At 41.8% G+C, this 19,516-nt stretch overlaps 1 protein-coding gene across 5 annotated transcripts in view; it reads left to right on the top strand.

Moving 5' to 3' along the window:
- Arel1 (apoptosis resistant E3 ubiquitin protein ligase 1) overlaps nucleotides 1-19,516 on the top strand; it is a 53,941-nt gene that overhangs the window by 5,134 nt on the left and 29,291 nt on the right. For 3 of the 5 annotated variants that reach the window (XM_029540717.1, XM_021201964.2, XM_029540713.1), the window contains exon 2: nucleotides 15,475-15,887. The exons of 1 other annotated variant lie outside the window; for it this stretch is intronic. The gene's annotated coding sequence lies outside the window, so the exon portion shown is untranslated. The remainder of the gene's footprint in view (nucleotides 1-15,474; nucleotides 15,888-19,516) is intronic. One more of the 5 variants, XM_029540714.1, reaches the window with a different exon arrangement.

The raw sequence follows: 19,516 nt of genomic DNA, 5'->3' as shown, positions 1-19,516 counted from the left end.
AGAGAGAGAGAGAGAGAGAGAGAGAGAGAGAGAGAGAGAGAGATGCAAAATTCTACCCCACTGGACTGTGTATCTGGCCATTTGCCTGCCATTTCATGCGGGGTTAATAAAATAACAACTTCCTAGACTTATTGAGGGAGACAGCTTGTCAGGTTCAGAGTTTTGCTTTTGAAATATTCCTGCTGTAGCCAAGCTCAAGTAGTCCAGGGTTACCTGAGCTTAGAAGCTGCTGTGGGATGGGAACACGGGGGCCTGTCCTCCTTCTATGGATCAGCATGGAAGAGTTCATTTTATAGACAGACGAAAAAACCAGGATATGAGGAAGTAATAAATTTAACAGTAATTTATTTTTCCTTTAAAAATACTAAAGATAAATTTGTTATTGATTTAGACATAGTGTCTGCTCCAAAAATTTTTGCAAATCCTTAAGCTTTCTGAGCTGAACAGGGCTCCAGAAAATGGCCCAGCACACATTCTAGATTGAATATATAAAAAAGGAGCTTAAAAAAAATAAAAGGAGAAGCCAAGAGAAATAAATTTAGGCACTAGGTATGGTGGTTCGTGTCTTTAATCTCAGTAAAGGCAGACATGAGGATCAGGAGTTAGACGCAGCTTGTGTTACAGAGTGAAACAGTATCTCAAAAAGAGCAAACACATAAAATCCCCAGCAGCTGGAAGGAGCAAGTGGGTCAAACCTCACCCAGTTAAAATGAGTGAGTGAATTTGGGAAAGCTTTAAGCAAAAGAATGTATTATTATTTTAAATATATATATATATATATATATATATATATATATATATATGTGTGTGTGTGTGTGTGTGTGTATATATATATATATATGCATGTGTGTCAATATGAAGATATGCACATGTGAATATGGTTGCCCACAGAAACCTGAAAAGGGCATCAGATCCCCTGGAGCTAGTGTACAGGATGGTGAGCCACCTGGCATGGGTGTCAGAAACTGGACTTGGGTCCTCTGCTTGAGTAGTACTTGGCTAACTGTTGAGCCCTCTCTTCAGCTCCTTGTCAACTGTCTCTGAAGTTCAAAAGAGTTTGACGTTTTAATATTTTTCAACATATGCAGGTGTATGGGGCCAGTGTTCCCTGAACTCCATTCACTTCCTCATTACTGTTAGGGTTTTTTCCATACACATAGAGTTCCTGAAAAACAGTTTCTTCCATGCCCTGTACACAGAACAGCAGTCCACTTACCATATGGCAAATGAGGACTTAAGGGGAGAAACTCCTTTTATAGGAATTCCATCTAAAGCAACATTATATCCTGTCATTCTGTACTTGGGCAAACACTGCTTGGGCAGGTCTTTCTCGGTATTAAGGATTGCATACTGTTTCTGTCTTTGAAGTGTAGCCCTGTCCTGACATGTGTCAGTGGCTAGAGATGAGGAATATCAGACCAGGTCCATGGCAGAGTTGTATCTCTCAGTTTCCATACTGGGTACTGGACGGTTACCTTGGAATCTCACATATATTAAGAGACAAGAATTCTACCATTAAGCTGTATCCCCAGGCCTATTAAAAAGTGATACCAAAATAGAGCCAAAAGCCCCTATTATTATTTTAGAAAACTGTATATTAGTTTTAGTTGCTACAGGTTACACACTGCTGTTAATTGCAACATTTGTTAAAATTAAAAAGTAATATTTTCAGCCAAGAATGTTGGCAGAATGTCTGTAATCTCATCCTTGCGTGGTAGACCCAGCAGAATCCAGAGATAAAGGCCGGCCTTAGCTACTCCAGACTTCCTTCTAAACATCGAACACACCAGCTGGGCTTAGTGAAGTTTTTAGGACCTGTGTCCAGATCCTCAGAGTAAAAAGCTGGATGTGGCAGCACAGGTCTGTGATGCCAGCTCCGAGGAGGGAGGGACAGGTTAGGGAGTGGTGACGGCCTGCCAGTCTATCAGAGTCACTGAGTTTCAGGTCTGCTGAGAGAACTTATCTGTAAAAAACAAGGTAGGCAGCCACCAAGGAAGCCTGACATGTGGCCTCGCCTCCACGGGCACACACCCACCACACAGAGCAAGCAGTCAGCTTCTGGGGCCTCACCTCTCGGGCCATGTCGGTAATGTCCTACAGTGTCGGCACAGCGCTCAGAGTGGTTAGCAAACCAGTCCAGACGGAAGTGGAATGCTGAGCACTCTTTTTGTATATCTGCTATTTCCTTTTGATTCTGAGAAACTCCGTCTTGTTTTAAAGAGAATGATGCAAAGAGACTTGAAAGAGGATTAAGGAATGTAAACTTGCTTAGGTTCTGGTCACCTTAACCTTTATTAGGCTAAATTTTAATTTAACTGGTGAGGAATATGGCTTTCTCCAGTTTCTCATAGGCGAGAGTGACACTTGAACTAGACAGAATGATCTTCTGGAATCTTCTCATTCACACCAGAATGGTATGTGGCTGATTGTTTCCAGCTGTGTCCCAGGGAGTGTGTTCTGGGTTCTAGAATTTGTCCAGAGGCAGATTCAGAGCTGCAGAGATTTGGGCCTGATCTGAAGACAGAGCAGGGATGGAAATCTTGGCTAAATTTAGGTATGCCGATTACTGGGTGGATGGGGGAAAGCTGCGAAAAGACAAAGTCTTTCCAGATTCAGAAATAGACTCTTATTTCAGTAGTGCTTAGTAGTGTGGGAGGTTGACTCTGAACAAAACAAAGAGATAATAAAACTGAGTAATTATGAGATAAGTGGAGTGCAGGGTTTTAATAAAATCTTGTTAAAATTTTTGACAAGAGGTTTTTTCCTTATGAAACTTTTAGATAAACTTTAGAAGAAAGCAGGAAAAAGTCTTCATTATCTTGAGATAGGCAAAGACTTTAAAACTATAGAACCCAGGAAACAGAACTGGGGAAATGACTCAGTGGTTAAGAACACTTACTGTTCTTGCAGGTCAAGTCCCACTACCTTGTCAGGCAATTCACACCTGTAACTTCACAGCAGGGGACCTGATGACACACACACACAATTTAAAAATAAAAAGAAATATATTAACTATAAAAGTAAATGTTAGGTTCCATCAGAATTTGAGATGGTTATTTTGTAGAAAGTTCAGCTTCCGTTAAGAATTGAAAAGGAGGGCTGGAGAGATGGCTCCATGGTTAAGAGCATGAACTGCTCTTTCAGAGTTACTGAGTTCAATTCCCAGCAACCACATGGTGGCTCACAACCGTCTGTAATAGGATCTGATGCTCTCTTCTGGTGTGTCTGAAGACAGTGGCAGTGTATGCATGTACATAAAATAAATAAATCTTTAAAAATTTTTTCATTAAAAACAAAAAGAATTGAAAAGGAGAGCTAGAGAGATGGCTTCAGGTTATGAACATTTTCTGCTTTTCCAGAGGACCTGAGTTCAGTTCCCAGCACTCATGTTGAATAGCTCACAACTGCCAGAAACTCCAGGTCAATGGAATCCAACACTTTGTTCTGACTTTTATAGGTATCACACACACAAATATTCATACAAGTTTAAAAACAAGAAATCAAGAGGCAAGTCTTTATAGACTATGTAGAGTCTATAAAGACCTAGAGCTCAGTAGGAAGAAGACAACATGTTTGAATAGACATTTTATCAAAGAAGCTATATAATAGCTAATACATACCTCACAAGATGCTCAGAACTCTTAGCCCTCCGAATGTGGTTAGATGTGGTGACACATGCCTTTAATTCCAGCACTTGGAAGATAGAAGCAAGCAGATCTCTTTGCATTAGAGGCCAGCCAGTGCTACATAATGAAACTTGTGGGTAAGGGGAGGATCAGCTATGAGAATGAGTAAAACATGAACCCCTGACAGTACCAAGTGGTGGTGGTGGTAGAGTAACCGGACTCATGTGTTGCTCTAAGTGTAAAGTAATACAGCTGCCTTGGAAAGCAGCTGGCTAGTTTCTTGTAAGTTGAAATTATGCTTCTCATATGAACTAGCAGTTCCACTCCTGTATTTACTTCAGAGAATAAAAATGCCTGAAGAAACTCATGCCTGAAGATTCATTGCAACTTTATCCATAATACACTAAACTGGACATAATCTAAGTGTCCATCTGGGGAATGGATAAACAGCCTGAACTCTGTCATTAGAAAGGGCTACTACCCGGAAATCAAGAAGAATAAACTACTTACTGATGTAGGTAACAGCACGAACAAATCTAACTGGTATGTTTGGGGCTGGAGAGACGGCTCATTGGCTAAGAGCTCTTGTTGCTCTCAGAGGACCTGGGTTCAATTCCCAGCACCCACATGGCAGCTCACAACTGTCTATAACTCCTCCTATTCCAGTGGATCTGATACTTCCTTCTGCCCTCTGCAGTTACCAGGCATACACACAGTTCACAGATACAACATGTAGGTAAAACATTCATATACATAAAATCAATCTTTAAAATAAAATTTAAAATTCCAGTGAGATATAGTGATTTTTATAGGATTAGATTCCAATTAGAGTGGAGTTTAGGTCTGAATTTCTTTGAGACATATGATTTTGAAATATCCATCCCTGGATTGAATTGCAAAGAGCTTACTGGTCATTAAATTGAGCCAAATTTCGATTAGTATTCATTTTTTAAAAAAGATTTATTTATTTATTTATTTATTTATTTATTTATTTATTTATTTTTGGTTTTTTTTGTTTTTTTGTTTTGGTTTTTCGAGACAGGGTTTCTCTGTATAGTCCTGGCTGTCCTGGAACTCACTTTGTAGACCAGACTGGCCTCGAACTCAGAAATCCACCTGTCTCTGCCTCCCAAGTGCTGGGATTAAAGGCATGTGCCACCACCGCCCGGCAAAAGATTTATTTTTATTGATGCATGTTCGGGTATGTGCACATGAGTACACAGGTGTGTATGTATGTGTATGTGCATATGAGAGCATCAGATCAACTGACATGGTGGCAGGAGGGTGACTGAGTTTAAGGCCTGCCTGGTCTACATAGTAAGTTCCCAAGACAGCCAGGGTTATGTAGAGAGACCTTCTCTCAAAACAAACAGCAGGGATTATAGGGTGTAAAGTGTATTTGAAGTTGTTAGGTTAGTACAGGAAAATTCTAGAAAATAATTATGATTTTTGGGTTCCTGCCTCCACCCTCTGGCATAAATCTTCCCCGAGTCTCACAATGTTTATTGCATAAATGACTGCTTAAATAATACCTTCTTTTGACCCCCAGTAAGGCACTGTTACAGTTTTTCCCTCCCCGAGTTAATCCTTGCCATTGCTTCTTGTGCCTGCTTCCCATATACTTAAAATCATAGTTACTTTTCTGTGTATGAGTATTTGCCGGTATGGATGTAAGTGCACCATGCCATGAGAGGACATCTGATTGATCCCTTGGAACTGACAGTAGAGACAGTTGTGAGCCACTATGTGCATGCTAGGAACTGATCCCAGGTCCTCTGTAAGAGCCAGTGCTCCCCTGAGTCATCTCTCCAGCAACCACCCTCACCTTATAACATCCTCTTTTTGAGACAGGGTCCCTGCAGTTAATGGACCTCAGATTCCTAATCTTCCCTCCCCCCCCCCCCACAGGGTTTCTCTGTATAGCCCTGGCTGTCCTGGAACTCACTTTGTAGAACAGGCCAGCCTGAACTCAGAAATCCGCCTGCCTCTGCCTCCCAAGTGCTGGGATTAAAGGCGTGCGCCACCACACCCGGCTAGATTCCTCGATTCCTAATCTTAAACGGCCTTTCACCTCAGCCTCCATGGTAGTTGGAACTACAAGCCAGGCGTGGTGGCACGCACCTTTAATCCCAGCACTGGGGAGGCAGAGGCACAAGTCTGCGTTACCATTGCCTGCTTTCTTCCTACCTATGACCTCTCCCCAGAGCTAGTGCTGTCATTCTCTCCCAAGTCTGGGCTTCTCCTAAGAGTGTGAGTTTTACTGGCTTACAATTTATAGTTTGGAATGTGTGACCATGGACAGGAAGCTCTTTAGTGCTTCCTTTTATTTATTTGTTTGTTTGTATTGTTTAGTTTTTCTTTCATTTTTCTGACACTCCCCGCCATTGGGTTAGATTGATTTTCTCCAAGTTCACTTAGTCCGTCTGAATCTGCCTGCTTTCCATATGGACTTTGCCACTTCTCAGGTCTCCAGGCTGCCACATGGGTGTGCACTTTCAGACGTGTCTGTTTCCATGTGTCTTGTGGATGTGTCTACCTGGACACACTATAAGAGCAGGCTTGCCGTGCTCTTCTGTGCTTGCTAGCTCCTTCCTTTTGCCCTTCATCCTTCAGTCACTGTCTGTCTAGGCTCCCAAGGCCCAAAGGTCTGCATTTATGCTTAGCTTTTTACCCATGTTTCTTTCTGATCTCACAGGTCGTTATCCTGTTAACTTCCAAGAACACAAAGAATGTCTAGCCTTTCTCCCCATTTCATGACTACAGTCTATTTTTTTAACCATTTCTCTACCTCTTCTTACACTTTTGTCTCATTTAAGATGTGTGTGTGTGTGTGTGTGTGTGTGTGTGTGTGTGCGCGCGCGCGTTATTGGGAATTGAATCCAGAACCTCATGTGAGATAGGTGCTCAACCACTGAAGTGTATCTACAGCCACCCCACTTTTAGTTGTTGTTTTAACTTTTTATTTGCAATAGGATTTTGCAAACTCAGGCTTACCGTGAAGCCTTGTACTTTTGATTGTTTTGTCTCTGCTCCTGCCACCAGCCTGGTTTGCTTCTTGGGGTCTTCGTGGAATACAGGATCTTGCTCCATAGGTCAGGGTGACCTCAGACTTGAGCCCACCCGTATCAACCTCCCGAGTGCTGGGACTGCCGGCACTGCCACCGTGACTGCTCTGTTCTTACCTCTCAGTCAGGGGGCTGTCTTTTCTCTTTCTTTCTTTCTTTCTTTCTTTCTTTCTTTCTTTCTTTCTTTCTTTCTTTCTTTCTTTCTTTCTTTTTGTTGCATTTTTTTCTTTTTTCTTTTTTCTTAGATATGTTCTTCATTTATCATTCCTGTTCCCCAGTGTTATTTCTCTTAAAATCTGTTAGCCTCTTTCTCCTTTGGTTAAAAAAATAGTAACTTAAAAAAATTTTTTTTCTTGTTGCTTAAAATCTAAAATGAAGTAATAGTTCTTTAAATTTTCAAATTAAATATATGATTTGAGCTTTCATTCTACCTATCTCCCAACTACTCCTCTCGCTGGCCGGGGAGGAAGGGCTTCTTTTATTGCATCAGAATTCCTGGTTAATATCATAGGCTCTCAAATCAAATTGGCTCTCTCAGCTATCAAATAGGTGGCTTTATCATTGAATTTCAGCTCTCTGTGCCTGTTTCCTAACCTAATAGATCATATACTAGATGTGGTTGACGTTAGGGTTGAATGATGTAATTCAGACGAAAGACTTGACCCACAGTAAATTCTCAGCAGCATACCCTTGTTACTGTCATTGTCCTTGAGAGAGCCCCAGAACATCAGTATTTTGGATGGTTGCTATGATTGTTTCCACATGAGATCTCTCTAGAAAACCAGCTAATCTCTTGGGGAGAATATAGCCACCTTCCTCACTTACTGGAGCTGCTATGGCCTGACATAAGCCACAGTCATATTTGGCAATCCAGCGACCTTTAGAAAAAGACCACCTGGGTCTGGGATTTCGATTCTCAGCTTTCTTTCCCTGTAGTTCAGGACCAACTCTTCTCGAACAGCTGGATTTCTTCTTTTCTCAACATGTCTCCACTTTACATCTACAACCAAGAAAGGCTAAGTAACTAGTCCAAAGCCAAATTCCTGTTCTTCTCCATTTCTGAGACGGTACTTAGAAGCAGTCACTCTGTCCCTGGTGGTCTTTCTAACTACTTTGCTTTTATGATGCTGAAATTTGTCATCACTCCCCTTTTTGGCATGGCGTTTTACCTGTCTCTAGGATATCAGACTCCCTCACTCACCTTTGCAAGTACTCGCTCTTTCTTTAAAAAGCATTTTATTTTTAAAATATTTTTATTAATTACTTATTCTTTAATTATTTGTATCTCTTTGAAAATGCAAGTTCCCACAGAGGCCAGAAGAGGGAGTTCGAGCCTCTGGAGCTGGAGCTGTAGGAGGTTGTGAGTCGCCCCACTGGGTACTGGGAACCAAACTCAGATCCTCTCTACATAGCAATGAGCTGTCTTAACCACGGCCCCTCACACTCGTTCTTAGTTGGCCTCTATTGTGAGGACACTGGCCGGCTCTTAAGGCCAGGTTACCTCCATCCTGCCTGTCCTTCACACTTCTCTGTCACTATGCTTAGCACATATAATTGTCCACTTTCCACACTGAATCAAGTTTATCTCATTACCAGAGTCTCTGTCTTCCCACCCTTCCCTGAGGAAACATCGGTAGTTAATGGCTGTTGGCCGAGGGGCGTCATATTCTTCCTGGGAATAGCCATTGGGAACTTGCGAACAATACAGTGGATAACCCCTACACATTCTTCTGTGAGCAACCCTAACTAAATTCAGTGGGTCACAGAAGTCAACAGCAACAGAAAGACATGGCGTGGGAAAAGGGCTTACTTGCTAGGAAGAAGAAGGGCTTACTTCAGCAGGAGTGGGAGGGGGTGAGAGAGGATAGTAGGGGGTGAAAATGACCAAAATACATTATATGCATTTATGAACTTGTCAGATAAGTATTGTGTCTTGCTTGGACAACTTGCCATGTTTTAGGCCAGTCTGAATTCATGGTTAAGACACTTTAGAAAAAAACCAAGGGCAGGGAAGAACCGAGGGCAGGGAGGTAGTTCTATGATAGGACCATGTGTAGCATCCAGATTATCTCTATGATAGGACCATGTGTAAGCATCTAGATTAGCTCTATGATAGGAGTATAGCATGCTTGAGCTTGACTCCCAACACAAAAAGGAAGAAGAAAAGAAAGGAAAAGGAAACAAAAAGAGGGGCAAATCCTGTTTTAACTTATCCCTGTGCCTCAGGACTTTAGCTTTTATCAGGTAGTCAGACCAGATGCTCAAGAAATGTATAATGAAGAGTATGCAGAAAAATCAAAGGTGTTGGCTGATGGTAAATTCCATGTTGAACTGCCTGTAGTTTTAGAAAATCATTCTAACCAAAGGGAAAATGTAGCTTTCTAGGGATGGGGGCAGCACATTGAGGTCAGAAGATTAATGTGTGGTAGGTGGTAGAGGTGTGTGCGTTTCAGACTCTTATGAACAAGAGCTTTAAGAACCTTGGCAGAGGACAGAAGCTGGCAGGAGAGAACCAAGGAGTCTTTTGGTCCTAAGTATAAAATATGTATGACTATTTGAACATGCCCATGTTTTAGCTTTAGAAATTCATGGAACTTTGTGTTCTTTGTTCTTGTTTGCATATTTAACTTGAAAATAATTTTTTCTCTCTGCTTACTTCCTCTAGTAAGAGAGAGATTGCAAGAACATGTATCATCTGTTCTCTGGGCTTTGGCGTCTTCTGCATGCCCCAGTGCCCAGGTCTGACAGGCAAGGAATGGGGTTATAGTCTAGCACACCAGCTTTCTGTGATTTGGGGGATTGCCCACTCAGAAGTATTATGCCATGGACAGGAGGGTGAGCTCATCCTGTTCTGATTGACTGGGTTCCTGGAAGGCTGCAGTCAGTTGGAGGCACCTCATTACAAGAGTGCTGGGGACCAGTTGGAGAGAGTTCACAGGAGACCCACAGGAATGCTTAAAGGACCAGAGAGGCTGACTGATGAGGAAAGAGTATAAATGGAACCAAGACAGCAGAAGTATACAACTGTATAAATATCTCAGGAATATAAACTTGATGGGGGAGAGCAACTCTTTATGGTGTGGTTTGGGATGGGAAAAAAAATCCAAGAGTAAAATTAAGACAGTATAATTGTAAGCTAACAGTTGTGGACATCTTCTTAATTAGGCCATTCTACCCTACGGACCTCGTCCCAGCTGAGTGAGTTTTCTTTTAAACATTGGAGAATACATTGGAGAACTACATTCATTCATTCATTCATTCATTTATTTTACATTCCATCTTGCTTTGTGGAAACCAGTAGGTGACAACAGAATTCTTGCATGCTGGTACCGCCTCTAAATGCACTGGAAGTAGACTTTCACATGGGTGTTTTCTTAGAATAGCATTTTAAGGACTGGAAAGATGGCTTGGTGGTTAAGAGCATGTGCTGCTCTTGTGGAGGACCTGGGTTTGATTCCCAGTACCCAGTTGGTAGTTTATAACCATTCATAATTCCAGTCCCAGGGGATCCAATGCCCTCTTCTGATCTCCCCCAAGCACACATGAGGTGCACATATACATACATACCTGCAGGCAAACCCTCATATACATAAATTAAATAAATCTTTAAAATATATGAATAGCATTTTGAAAACAGACCAAGTCATTAGTATGTATTAAAATAATTTTTGGAACAATAATGTATTTGCTCCTTCAGGTACACTGTATAACAGAAATCCTCTTGCTTAGCCTTTGGAAATGATTAAATAAAATTCTTAGTTGTTCTAAGAATGCAGACATGAAGCTAAAATAAAAGCCAGGGATGGTTATACACACTTGTATGCGCAGCAATTGGGAAGCAGAGACGGGGGTGGGGGGGTGGGGGGTGGGGGTGGTGAGTTTCAGGCTAGCCTGTATTGCATATTGAAAGCCTGTTTTCCAACTGTTGGAGAGGGAAAAGAATTGAAATGAGAAGCCTTTGCATAATTTTGTGAGTTTTCTAGCTTTTGTTTCTAGAAGGGATATAGTAGAATGGGAAGAAAATCATTTTTGGCTATGTAGAGAGGCCCTGTTTCAAAACCAGGTATATGTACTGTTTGCCTCAAACATATCGGATAATATATACACACACCCCTCTACTGCAGCTACTTGGCTCTGCCTTATGCAAAAACTGATTATAGACTGGGTATATGAATGAATGAACTTGGACATTTTTATTCTGTATTTAAAAAAACAATACCAAACAGATAAATTTGACCCACAAATTATTTTACCAACTCCTGCTTTACGTCTCTTGTATCTGAAAGCATAGTGTCTGATAGCAGCAGCATGGAGGGCTCCCTGTAAGGCTGTTAGAACATGGGGAGCATTGGGCTTCCTGCGCTACAGTTGAGCCAGTGCTTCTGAAACCTTTACGTGTGTACAATTCACTTGAGGAACTTGTAATGAGGACAGACCCTAAGAGCCCGGGGCTGAACACCTTATTAACCATGGTTAGAATCATTGGAACTGCCATCTTTTACTGCTTTACTGTTATGTAAACAAACTATTATAATGCAGATTATATTGCTGTAATATAGATATTTTTGAACTAGGAATAACACAAAGGAGCCGGTGATTGATTCTGCCTAACATGGGTAGAGTCCATAGAGAAGCTGGGAGCTGGGCTGGAAACGGGTAGCAGTGCTTAGGTTGAGTCTTGAAGCTCACTAGAGGTACTGAAACATGAGGATAAGCATGCTCATAGCAGGGACGGAGTATATTAGAACAAGTTATAATAACCAAGTAGCTGAACACAGGACTGGAGCGCCACCAAAATCATAATGAATAGAAATAAAACTTCAGTATGTTTTATCTTAACTTTTTTGTTTGTTTGTTTTTTGAGACAGGGTTTCTCTATATAGCTCTGGCTGTCTAAGAACTCACTCTGTAGACCAGGTTGGCCTCACACTTAGAAATCCCCCTGCCTCTGCCTCCCAAGTGCTGGGATTAAAGGTGTGCACCACCACCACCACCAAACTTTATCTTAACTTCTTTGTCATTTCATTATTTGAAAATAGATAACTTAAACCCAGCAAGATGGTGTTGGTTTATCTTATAATCCCAGTACTGGGAGGTAGGGACAGGAGAAGTTCAAAGTCATTCTTGCATTTCCTTGAACTATATGCAGAGTTTAAGGCCGGGTTGAACACATGAGACCTTAGCTCCAAAAGAGAAAACAGAAAACCCCAAAAGGCAATTTTCCTATTCTTTACCCTTCTTTAAAAGAAAGTAGGTCTCCCAAAATTAATATTCTTCAGAAATAGCAACTTTTTATTTTGTCTTTGTTTTATTAAGCATTTGGAAAACTGGGGCTGGAGAGATGGCTCCGTGGTTAAGAATGTGTACTGCTTTTCCTGAGGGCACGAGTTCAGGCTCCAGCACAAATGTCAGGCAGCTCACAACTGCCTATAGCTCCAGCTCCAAGGACCCCACGTCCTCTTCTGGCCTCTACAGGCACCTGCACCCATGCACACTTATCTATTCTCTATTTCTCTCTCTAAAATATTTAAAAAGAGATAAACCTCCAGTTATGGTGGCGCATGCCAGTAGGATTTGCTGAAGGAGGCAGAGGCAGGAGGATCATGAGTTCGAGGCCAGCCTGGGCTACACATTTGGGGGCTGGAGAGATGGCTCAGCAGTTAAGAGCACCGACTGCTCTCCCAAAGGTCCTGAGTTCAAATTCCAGCAACCACATGGTAGCTCACAACCATCCATAATGAGATCTGATGCCCTCTTCTGGGCCGTGTCTGAAGACAGCTACAGTGTTCTTACGTATAATAGTAAATAAATCTTTGGGGAGGAGCAAGCAGGACCAGAGCGAGCAGAGATTCTGAGTTCAATTCCCAGCAACCACATGATGGCTCACAACCATCTTTACAGCTACAGTGTACTCATATATATATAATAAATAAATAAATCTAAAAAAAAAAAAAAGACTAAGAGAGATAAACCATGCATAGTATACATCAGGTCAAGGCCTTGGTTGGCTATATAGTGATTTTGAGGTCAGCTGAGCTACATGAGACTCTATATCTCAAACAAAACAATAATATAGGTAGGATGTGAAAGTTATTTGTAATTACATATATTCCAAGAGATGCCACTATCAACATTCTGATTTTCCTCTGATTTTTTTAAAAAAATTATTTATTTTATGTATGAGAGCTCTATCTGTATGCACACTTGCACACCAGAAGGGGGCATCAGATCCCATTACAGATGGTTGTAAGCCACCATGTGGTTGCTGGGAATTGAACTCAGGGCCCCAGGAAGAACAGTCAGTGCTCTTAATTGCTGAGCATCTCCCCAGGCCTCTTCCTCTGATTTTTTTAAAAAATAATTTTTAAAAGATTTATTTAACATTTTTATTAATGTATATGTGTATATGTGCCATTTGTATGTGTACTCATGGGTGCCAAAAGACACCAGATCCCCTGGATCTGGAGTTATAGGTAGTTGTGAACTGCCCTGTGTGGGTGCTGGGAATGGAATTTAGGTCCTCTGCAAGAGGAGCAGTTGTTGTTAATCACTGAGGAATATCTCCAGCCATCCTTCTAAAGTCTTTATATAACTATATAATGCTGTTTCTAAGGTTGGGCTTGTGCTACATGAACAATGTTGTGCTTGCTTTTTCATTCAATAGTTTATTTGTGAACATTTCCCAATCTGGTGTTTTTATTCCTTAAAAGTTTCATTTTTAAATTATCATATAACATTCTATCATGAAGATCTTTAGTAGTTTACATAACTATTCCCTTGTTTGCAGTTCCTTTAAACTGGTTCCAGTTGCTGGGTGACCCATGCTTTGGCTCATGTACTTGGCAAGTCCATCGCCATGTGTTAAAATACTTGCATATACTTACCCATTTTTTAATTATAAAAGTCTGCCAACTTATTTGATCTGCTGGCCTCCAGTCCTGTTCTGGTTTGTTTAGCATTTTGTGTTTTCTCCCTTGGTTGCTGTTAGCAGAAAGATAGGAGAATGGTCATTAAAAATGTGGACTCTGGGACCAGACTCTGCTGCTTTTGTGAGTTTACTGAGAAAGTATCTTACTCGTTACGTCTGCACTGTAAAATCTGGATAAGTAGTCCTGTTTCTGTGCCTAAGAAAGAGAACTGTGTCTGCATTGGAAATTCTAAAGGCAGTAACAGTCTGTGCTGTTGGTGAGGCTGTCTCTTCCCATTTCCTGGTTAGTAGCCCCTTTTCATTTTGTTTATGGTAGCTCTTTGTATATGCGCACCCACAACCCCCTTTTTGCTACATTTGGTCCCTGAATGTCTGAGTGTTATGAAGCAACTTTACTTGGTAACTTTATTTATTTTTATTTATTTATTTATTTATTTATTTATTTATTTATTTATTTATTTTTGTTTTTCCAAGACAGGGTTTCTCTGTTTAGCCCTGGCTGTCCTGGAACTCACTCTGTAGACCAGGCTGGCCTCGAACTCAGAAATCTGCCTGCCTCTGCCTCCGGAGTGCTGGGATTAAAGGCGTGCGCCACCACGCCCGACTGACCGACCAGCATGTCTTTTTTTTTTTTTTTTTTTTTGATTTATTTTTTTTTTTTTTTTGATTTATTTATTTATTATATTTAAGTACACTGTAGCTGTCTTCAGACACTCCAGAAGAGGGTGTCAGATCTTGTTACGGATGGTTGTGAGCCACCATGTGGTTGCTGGGATTTGAACTCCGGACCTTCGGAAGAGCAGTCAGGTGCTCTTACCTACTGAGTCATCTCACCAGCCCTTGACCAGCATGTTTTAATCCCACAGAAATCCGCCTGCCTCTGCCTCCCAAGTGCTGGGATTAAAGGTATGGACCACCATGCCCGGCTGGTAACTTTATTTTTAAAGTTGACAACTTGTAGCTCGCCTTTTTGGTCTTGGGACTCATGCTCATCCTGCATGAGCCTCCCAGGGGCTGCTGGGATCACAGGCACACAATACCACGACAGCCCAGATTTTTTTTTTTGTTTTTTGTTTTTTGTTGTTTTTTGTTTTTCGAGACAAAGTTTCTCTGTGTAGCCCTGGCTGTCCTGGAACTCACTTTGTAGACCAGGCTGGCCTCGAACTCAGAAATCTGCCTGCCTCTGCCTCCCGAGTGCTGGAATTAAAGGCTGTGCCACCACGCCTGGCTGACAGCCCAGCTTTTTAATTTTAGTGATATTGTTATCTTTTACCATGTCTTGGAACTGTGTGCTTGAGTGCAGAGGAAGTGGCCTGCCTAGGCCGATAGAAAGTCTTTAAGGCTCTGCTGGCTCTTCTTTCCAGCTGAGGACTGAGTCATTCCATGGTGTGCCCTCTGAAAGCTGCCTCTGCCCTGCTTCCATCTCAGTTCTCTCTGCATGCCTCCCACGCCCCATGTCCCAGCCCCATTGAGCTGCAGTGAGGCATGAGGCTATGATGAGTCTCTTTAAATCTGTACCCCAGCTTACCTCTGCTGAAAGACTGGGGCGTTTGAAGAGCGCGAGGTTCTGTGGAGAGACATGCTTGCAGGCAGTGAGATTGCCAGGGGACCTTGGTGGACTTACTGGAGTAGCTGTAGAACTATGACATTTGTGTTGGAAAGCTTGGTCAGAATTTACCAATTTTTGATTACTTTAGTGTACTTATGGCATGGGTAGCTCCTCTGTCGCTGGGGTGGTTTTTTGGGTGTTGGTGGTGCTGGTGGTGGTGTGTGTGTGAGTGTGTGAGTGTGTGTGTGTGTGTAAAATCTCTTGCAGAGGTAAAACCTTACTGAACTTAGCATTTTTTCTTTCCAGGAGGATCCTGGTGTTCCAGAGCAGATGCCTCTTTCAGCATTGTTTGTATCTTACGCTAGAGGAGCACAGGAATGATATGTTCTTGGGCTCTCTTTCTTCACCCCAGCATTCAAATGCTTCAGTCCAAAACCACTTGACTCTTCGCTTCCTGGGGCACACTTAACCTCAATGAAGATTTGGTGGACAGATCCTTTCTGGTGACTTTTTGGCCTTTTTTTCTTTCTTTTTTTTTTTTTTCCCTTTCTTTCTTTCTTTCTTTCTTTCTTTCTTTCTTTCTTTCTTTCTTTCTTTCTTTCTTTCTTTCTTTCTTTTTTTTTTTTTTTAATGTGTAAGTTAGAAGACAAGTGAAAGGAGTGGGAAGTTGCTGCTTTGGTGAATAACTTGGTTCTTAGAACATGGGCCCTCGCTTAAAGGTAAGTAAGTATCGTCAAATGCACTGTGTTAGAAACATAGCACACACCTTTCCACAATGTCTCTTGGTTGGCGAACAGTAAACTCACATTGTACACTGGCTTTGGTGGCAGTTTGCCAAGTACTTCCACTCTCCTAACTCGCCAAGACAAACACAACTTCCCTTACCCTAATGTTAATTACTAATATTTACTCTCAGCTTACACATTATACACCATGGAGTAAACACACTCTCTGTATATCTATACAGATATAAATATATCTATATTATCTATTGTATCTATAATATGTATTGAATATATACACATGCACACACACTTTCTTCCAGTTGATGGCTATAGAGGGGTTAATTGGGTTGAATAGATTCAAAGTGTTTTCAGAGAGGCCTGGGAAAGGACCTGGGCAGCTGGTAGGAATAAAATGTGAACATGCTGGACACTGCTGCTACTGCTACTCCAAAGTCAGGCTGCAGGAGCAGAACTGAGATTAGCCTCAGGGTCTAGTAAAGCGGCAGAAGTAAGGTGCAGACCAGAGAGGCGAAGAGTGGGACAAGATCCAGATGAGTGGACAGAGAGAGATGAAGAAATGGTGATGAGACAGGTGGCAGTTTGAGAAAGCCATGTCAGCAGTAGGGAGTGAGCTGAGCGGAAACCACTGAGCAACGCGCACGCACACGCACACATATATACCCTGGGTGGTTCAAGTGAGAGAGGGGCACCCTTCCCTCAGTCTGGTGTGTTTCCTAAAAAGATTCACATCCACACCTGCGCTCCTGTAGTCTGACTTACTTCGGTCAATGTATAGAGGGCCCTTTCTACTTTGAGGAAGATAGTTGTGTGTCAGGGTATGCTCACAGGTGGTCTAGGTAGATTGTTGCTGCCCACCAAGGGGTAGTCATCCTTGATCCTCCGTCCTCAAGTTGGAGTCAATTGCTGCTGATAAAATCAGAGTTTCTTAGCGTGGGTCACTTTAGTATAGGGCGCGCAACCTGATCCCCACACTGAGCTAATAGACTGCGGAGACTCAGCTGCTGTGCTGGAGGGTGTGGGACCTGATCCCCACACTGAGCTAATAGACTGCGGAGACTCAGCTACTATGGTGGAGGATGTGGGTCAGCGGTCAGACCCTCAGCCTCTGGCAAGAGAGAACAGGGGGAACACAGACTGCAGTGAGATTCAGCTGGCTCTAGCAGAACAGTTTTGAACTAATTCTCCTTAATTAATTAATTAATTAATTTATGTGAGTACACTGCAGCTGTCTTCAGACACACACTAGAAGAGTGCATTGGGCCCCATTACAGATGGTTGTAAGCCACCATGTGGTTGCTGGGAATTGTACTCAAGTCCTCTGGAAGAGCAGATAGTGCTCTTCACCACTGAACCATCTCTCCAGTCCTAATTCATTTTTGAAAAATGACTTTTTTACAACTGATCTTCAGCAATGGGGCTAAAATGTATTGGATGTTGCAGAGTTTAGAATGTGTATGTCTGTTATCATTTTGGCATTTCCTGAAGATAGGTATTTTTAAAGAATTCCCTCCATTTTTATAAGTACTGTGAGCTAAAGTAAGCTCTAGCATTAAGCAACTTGCCTGGGATCCTGCAGTCAGCGAGAGCTATCTCTGTACTAGATAGCTGGCACCGCCTCTGCTTTGGCTTGCCATGCATTATTTTTACTTCAAAAGATAACAAAAAAGCTGTAGGAATTTGTAGTTCTGATTTTAGCTTTGCTATGAGATTCCTCATAATTAGGTTGGATGACTTCTTTCTGTCTTAATTGTTTTCATAAATCTTTTTCTCCAAATACTTGGCTATTTCTATTACTTCATTCTTTTTCACGGTTCAGAATTATGGGTACAAAGTTGAGGGCTTCGGTTAGAAATGTGCTTGTTACTTAAACCATTATGGGAATGATGTTCTTAGGCACTGTGTAAAGGTTGTCCTTGAATCACTCAAATGCTGATTTCTGTACTCAGAGTTGGGAACAGTCTGGACTTGGGTCATTTTCGCCAAGTATCCCCTGTCTCAGTAGTTTGTAAACCCGCCCTCTCTTACCCCTGATTGGTTCAATAAAGAACTGATTCAGCCAATAGCTGAGCAAAGTAGAGAATAGGGCAAGACTACCAACCCCAGTGTGTATGTAGGCGCTCAAAGGAAAGGAGAGAGAGGGAAGAGGAAGAGGAGGAGTGGAGAAGCTACATGGAGAAAGCAGGAGGATTTGCCATGAGATTGCAGAGGACATGTGGACCAGAGCCAACCAGGGCAAGACCAGATGGCAAGTAATGGGACGTTTGGCTGGATAGTAGCAGCTTAATTGGGTTAGAATAGATCAGAATGAAAATACCAGGTCTTTGTGTCTTTATTCAGGAGCTAAAATGTACTAGAGCAGGCATAGAAACACCCTGAAGTTATTCAGGTACAAAAGGGGCAGAGAAAATCCCCAAGAATTACTTTTACAGGAGAGCCTCATCAAGTTAACTTTTCTAGGCCCAGCTTGTTTGTTTTGCTTGTTGACCTGTGAAGTGAGAATAACAGTGCTTATCTTTTGGTCACAATTAGGTTCGTAGGGTAAGATGTGTAAAGCCCATTGGGCAATGGTTGGCTTCGTTCTTAGTGCTAGAGCGGCCCTCATTCACTGAGACAAGTCCAACCTTTGACTATTGTGATGCAACCTGGTCATCTACAGAGGTCATACTCTAGAACTGTGCATTGTTTCCAATAAAGAAAAAGAAAATCTCATAATGCTTAAGTAAGTTAGTGGTTTTGTGTTAGGCCAAGTTCAGAGTTCTCTTGGGTTATATGTGGCCCACTGGCTGCAGCTGTACATACCCATGAGTTACTAGTTTATCAGTATTACTGTTAGTCTTCAGGCTTAGAGTGAGACGTTATAAGGGCCAGAACACTGTAGAGAGGAGTGTCAGCTAACTTGGAAGTAAGTTGTGTCGAGTAGTATGCTTGCCATGCTTCTTAGGCATAGATTAGAGTGGAAAGGTCCCAGTGTAGTTTGCATGGAAGTGGGAACAACAGAAAGTAGATGGTACTGTAGATACAAACTCCTTGTGGACATTTGATGTACTTACTGAACTGAAAGAAATTAAGAATTTTGGGCCTTAAAGAGCTTAATGAATACATTGGTTCAAGCAAATATACTGGTATTTAAGTAAATGTTTTAAAACTGTATTAGACCTTGGGTGTGGTAGCCACATGCCTTTAATCCCAGTACTCAGGTGGCAGAGGCAGGCGGAACTCTGTAAGTTTTGTTTGACATAGTGGTTTCCAGTACAGGTAGGACTATGTAGAGAGATCCTGTTTCAAAACAAACAGACAGACAGACAAACAAAAACTGTATTAGGGTTAGGAGTGTAGCTTAGTGGTAGACTTCTGATGATGTACAAGGCCTTGGTTTCCATTTCAGGACTACAACAATCATAACCGAACTGTATCTAAAAGACAGTTCCCTCTGTGAAAGTCTTGAACTTCAGGCATCTGAGCTAAGAAAAGAGCAGACAGTTGACAATATCTATTTAACCAATGCTTTATTCACATTTATTATAGTTTCTATCTACAACTAGACTGGATGCTTATGAGGATGTAAAATGTTTATTGTATGTGTTGTGTATGTGTATGGAATG

The sequence above is a fragment of the Mus pahari genome, chromosome 7 (genome assembly GCF_900095145.1).
Source record: "Mus pahari chromosome 7, PAHARI_EIJ_v1.1, whole genome shotgun sequence".
Lineage (NCBI taxonomy): Eukaryota > Metazoa > Chordata > Mammalia > Rodentia > Muridae > Mus > Mus pahari.
This window is presented reverse-complemented; position numbering and strand designations above follow the sequence as displayed.